The sequence below is a fragment of the Rhagoletis pomonella genome, unplaced genomic scaffold, assembly GCF_013731165.1.
Source record: "Rhagoletis pomonella isolate Grant_MI unplaced genomic scaffold, Rhpom_1.0 Rhpom_scaffold_04420, whole genome shotgun sequence".
Classification (NCBI taxonomy): Eukaryota; Metazoa; Arthropoda; class Insecta; order Diptera; family Tephritidae; genus Rhagoletis; species Rhagoletis pomonella.
In genome coordinates this window covers 10,871-16,121 of record NW_023462970.1, presented here as the reverse complement: position 1 = coordinate 16,121, position 5,251 = coordinate 10,871, and the positions used below count along the sequence as shown (strand labels likewise).

The window sequence follows — 5,251 nt, the reverse complement described above, 5'->3', positions numbered from 1 at the left end:
TGTCGTCAATGGTGCATGGTGTCAAGTTAGCACTACATACTAAATTTGGTTCGAAAAAGGGTCAACTAAATTTTTTTCATAAAAACGAAAGCTATAATTTTTTTCTTTTCACAAGAAATTTTAAAGTTAAAAGCTACATTTAATGGCGTAGTAACATATTGGATATCTCAATTCTATCGACTAGGTGTAGGCGTCAAGTTAGCAATACATACCATTTTTTCTTAAAAAACGAGAGCTAAAAATTTTTTCTTTCCACAACAAATTTACAACAAACACACTACAATTAATGCCGTAGTTAACTTTTTCAATTTCGAAAACTGAAGTGCTACTTCACACATGTGCCCACATCTCCTTGGAAGTCTTCTTCTCTCGCACGTACTCCAGGTATTCATCAGCAATCGACCAAAACTGATTTGGCCTTCTTATCCTTCTTGCGGAACTGCTCGATTAAGTTCTGCTCCGCAGGAGGAGTCCCTTTTATTACATCAAGGAGATCCAGTGCATCTAAATGAAGCTGCACGCGAAAACTCCAGTTTTCAAAATTTTCTCCATGAAATTCCAAAATTCCATGGGACGAATCGCTTCCCTTTTTGCTATCGCCCATAACCTCTTGTTCTGCAGAACGAAAAATGACACTGAAGATGGCTCAACGCCGAAACCGGTTTGTCTCCAAACCAAATTTGACAAGAGATGACGGAAAATCGTGCCACAATACATAATATTACAAAGAAAAAGCAATTGCTTATTTTTTATTCATACGGCCCAATAACATTTTCTGGTGTGGTAGCGTTTTTCAAAAAGAAAAATAATACTTATATGAAAGCGTTTAAGAATGGAAGTCTTTACGAATTAAAATTGGATTTTATGAAGATGTCCAACTTGAGTAAAACTGATGAAAGCAGTTTGTGGCATAAGAGGATGGGTCATGCAAGTGACAATTCAGTTCAAGATCTCGTTCGAAATGAAATGGTTCGCGGCTTGGAACAATACAAACCAGTTGGTTTTTGTGATGTATGTATTCAAGGGAAGCAGTGCCGAACTCTATTTAATGGAAATCGTCCAACATCATCACGATTGCTAGAAAGGATTCATTCAGATGTTTGCGGTCCCTTCGATCCTTTGACTTGGGATGAATTCAAATACTTTGTAAGCTTCATTGATGATTTTAGTCATTTCGCGTTTATATATTTAATAAAAAGAAGTCCGAAGTTTACGATAAGCTGTAGTCTCATCAATGCATAACCTACCTATTGCAATGTTAACTATAGACCAAGGACGTGAATATATGTCTAAGAAAGAGATGTGTTTCTTCAAACAAAAAGGAATTCAAATTCAATGCACAGCGGCATATTCTCCAAAGCCGAATGGGATTGCTGAACGGTTCAACAGAACGTTTGTGGAAAAAGTAAGATCTATGCTTCTTGAAAGTGGTACTCCAGGGTCTTTTTGGGGTGAAGCAGCTCTTACTGCAACTTATATTCTTAACAGAAGTCCATGCCGAAGTATTAATTTAATGTTGTTGTTGTTGTTGCAGCAGCATACAAATTCCCCAAAGACTTTTTGGGGAGTGTTGCTGGAGTGACAGTCCTTGGCCAGATATAAATCTGGGTCGTTCCGGTTACGTAGACCCGACTGTCGTGGGAACGCCCGCTGAATTATGGTATAATCAAAAGCCCTGATATATCTAAACTTAAAACCTTTTTTCATAGGTTCCTCAACAAAATCGAAAGGAATTGGACGCCAAAACAACTGAGCTTTTTATGATAGGGTATGCTCCAAATGGGTATAGGCTTTGGACTGATAGCAAACAAAATATTTTTATTGCAAGAGATGTCCGTTTCAACGAATTTATATATCCGTATAAACTTCGTAGTCAATCTTCAAATGAAAACAACAACTATTTGATAATAGATGTTACGCACCAGCTAGAGGCGGAGAAAGAAGAAAGTCGTGCTAGTTCCTGTGATTATAATGCAAATAACGAACATGATGGCGATAGTTCCGAAGGGGAGGCTGGAAATTCAGATGTAAGTGATTTATTTATTGGAGGTGAGGCAGGTGATCTTGATGTCCAAGAAAGTAATTTACGACCGCGACGTAGTGAAAGGATTAAGCACAGACTTATGCAGTATATTTCTGGATACTCAGTTATCTTGGATGAACCATGTGAGCCAGTAACATATACAGATCTTAATAAAAGGTCGGATAAGTTATTATGGACAAAAGCCATCAATGAAGAACTTTGTTCGATGAAAGAAAATAAGGTTTGGGAGTTAGCTAACGTCCGCCGAATGTAAAGCTACTAAAATCAAAATGGGTTTTCCGTGTAAAAAGAGGATGCTGATGGAAATCCTGTACGACATAAAGCAAGGTTAGTTGCAAAAGTACTTTTACACAACGATGATTTTGATTGACATCGTTGGTACCCCTCCCGACTCTTCCGGACCTTTATTAGAGGTTGTTACCCTATACTAGAGAATTACCAATAATATTTCCCTGTTACGATAAGTTCAACTGTTTTAGCATATAATGGCGAAGCACGATTGAGAGAATACAAAGGTTGCGCCGATCTCGGACCGCTATTCCTCTCTTAACGAATTTGACAGAATCGTTGTTTGCATGAGGTCACACTTGTGCAACTTGTTTACGTTTTCCTTGCAACATTTTTTCTTCTTCCATTCTTGCTCACGTTTTGGCATTTCTCTCTCGCAATTGCACCAGTGTGACGTCACACAAATGTTATTCTCAAAAATCCTCTCTGATCGGCGCAATCTTGTATTCTATCATTCTTGATGGCGAAGGTTTAATGTAAAGAATCGGTATCGGGTACCGAAAAGGAAGTATTGGGTACCGAAATCTTTTTTAAGTATTAGGTACCGAAAATTCAGCACATCACTAGCTGTTTTCTCGTACTTCTGGATTATGTTCCATTTTTGAGAGCAAACTTTTCGCTTATTCTCTAATTACCGGATCCGTTCCGAATTGTTAGGGAGAGAACCTAATAAAGATAAGAAAAACCAACCTAACCTCAAAATTAATCACTTCGACAACATGCAAATTTTTTTGAAACATTACAAAATTAAAAAATCACACAAATAAGTTTACTTACGGGGTTGCGCGCAAACTGTAATCATTAGCAAGAGTTTCAATTCCACCAGCCTTGGCAGCAGCAACATAGCATCCCTCATTGCCAAAATCGATTCCAATCACAGACATTTTCCCACGGTCTTATTTTTAACTGAAGCTGCAGAAGTCTTGTTGATGACTTTAACTCTAGAGTGGGCAACCAATCAGTACCGGTGATTATTCCAATTGCTGTTCTTTGATTTTCTTAATATTGCTGGCGGTAGTTTTCCTTTCCGCACAATGAGTCACAAATTCTATAATTTTTTGACAATAAAAGAAAGACCACTATAGAAACACTAGGAAATTTTCGATCGATCAACCAAAACGACGAGTCAATCGTCATCGAGGAAATTCCAGAAAAGTGATTGATTTACGACTTCTTCCAGAAGTTTCGAATCAACTTTCGACCAAATTTTTAATCTACATACTATGCTTTATTTAAGTATCGCCCCAACCCGAACATGTGGGTTGTAAAAATATCACCGGACCAACTCGACCCCATTCAAAATAATTTTTACCATAGCTGTATTCGTACCAATCACTTTTCAAAGATATTCCCCAATGCAATCAAATACATCTTCCACTGTTAATGCTTAATTTCCACTTAAAGGAAATATACAGCGTACTTTTATTAATTTGTAATTCGTTTATTCGTGCATATATTTTTCACTTAGCTCATTTACACACTCGTGAGTATGTATGTATATTCATTAGATTGTCCAGTTGTGACAATTTCTTTCACGTTTTCACAATTTTTCGATTCTAATAATATCCATTTCGTTTCCAATGCCCTGATATAATCGTTTGAATATGTACCTTTTTTATACAAATGATTTATCACTTCGAAAGTGGACGTGTTCTTTTCCAAAGATTGAAGTTACCACGATATTCCTATTCTTTCGCGTGTTTTCATGGAGTGTTAATCGCTAATTTCCACCTTCTCCTTTGATTATCGTAGGTTATGAAAATTTCCCCAGGGAATTTTTTGTTCTAGAAGTTTTTAGAAGCGCTGTAGATGGCGCTGGAACAGAGTTGCATCTATAAAGGTGTACGGACGCCCCGTTTTGCGTTCAACATATGCTATCAAATCACGCAGGGTTGCACGAAAAAAATTTGAATGGCTAAATGTTGGCTGGCGACCAACTTTGTTGAAAGCGATTAGTTGAAAGGCCTTTCAACCAAAGTAGAATGCAAAGATGAACAATGCAAACGCCTTTTTATTGCGACTATTTCGATATTTTTTTTTATATATTTTGAAACTTTTAGCCATTCAATTTTTTTTTCGTGCAACCCTGCGTGAGTTGAACGCAAAAGTTGCCTGAAAAAACGCCTCGTTCGAAAGCCCTCTATGAAGCCATGCTTCTTCTTATGAGCACGGTTACGACAAATTATCGCCTCTTTTCCTTTGCTTACATATCCACGTATACATAACTGCCCGTCTCCACAGGATAAAGTTTATATCTTGATACATATGTTACCGCAAAACTCCACAGGCAAACACCGATGGCCTACCAACTGTCATTTTGACGAGCAATGTGATCGCAAGTTTTTGTGTGTGGGCACTTTGATGTCTTGAAATAAGCATTTGCCGCATGACGCCACCAGACAACATTCTGTCAATTTCGGTGTTTAAAAACATTTAAATCTTTAAAAAACTTGCTGAATAATTTCCTAAAACGTAATCATAAATAATCCAATAAGGAACAGACTTTTATTTTGATTTAATATAAAAATTTAATCGATGTTACCACCAGCACGCTTTCTTTCAAATGAAAATATGGCTGTCAAACTATCGAATTGCCTGTAATAGATGTCAAGCAATAAGCGCTGACATATATTGCAGCACATGAGAAATAGGCGGTCTCCATTGGAAATATATTTTGTGACATAGTTTTCACTACATCAGTGTTTTCCTGTGGGATCAGGGCCTTAGAATATAAATAGCCGATAGAGACCGCTCATGAACGAAAGACACAAGATCACGCAAGAACAAAAGAGTGAAAAAAGTCGATTTTTTTAGCGGGTTCTACGCCATCTTGATTCACTGGAAAACGAGCGAAAAGTAAACAAAGCAAAGAAAACAACAAAAGCCAAAATTAGCCAAAATTATTGTCAGCCACTTTAA

General features: G+C 37.3%; 1 long non-coding RNA gene across 2 annotated transcripts; it reads right to left on the bottom strand.

The window, feature by feature from the left end:
• Positions 1–2,983: 2,983 nt before the first annotated feature.
• LOC118754701 lies at positions 2,984–4,174 on the bottom strand. Of its 2 annotated transcripts, none has more exons than XR_004994931.1 (3): positions 3,943–4,174; positions 3,110–3,380; positions 2,984–2,998 (listed from the first exon to the last, which is right to left on the bottom strand). It is a non-coding gene; the product is annotated as an uncharacterized LOC118754701 (long non-coding RNA). The 2 variants fall into 2 exon arrangements; XR_004994932.1 differs by lacking the exon at positions 2,984–2,998 and adding an exon at positions 3,008–3,022.
• Between the last annotated feature and the right edge of the window lie 1,077 nt (positions 4,175–5,251).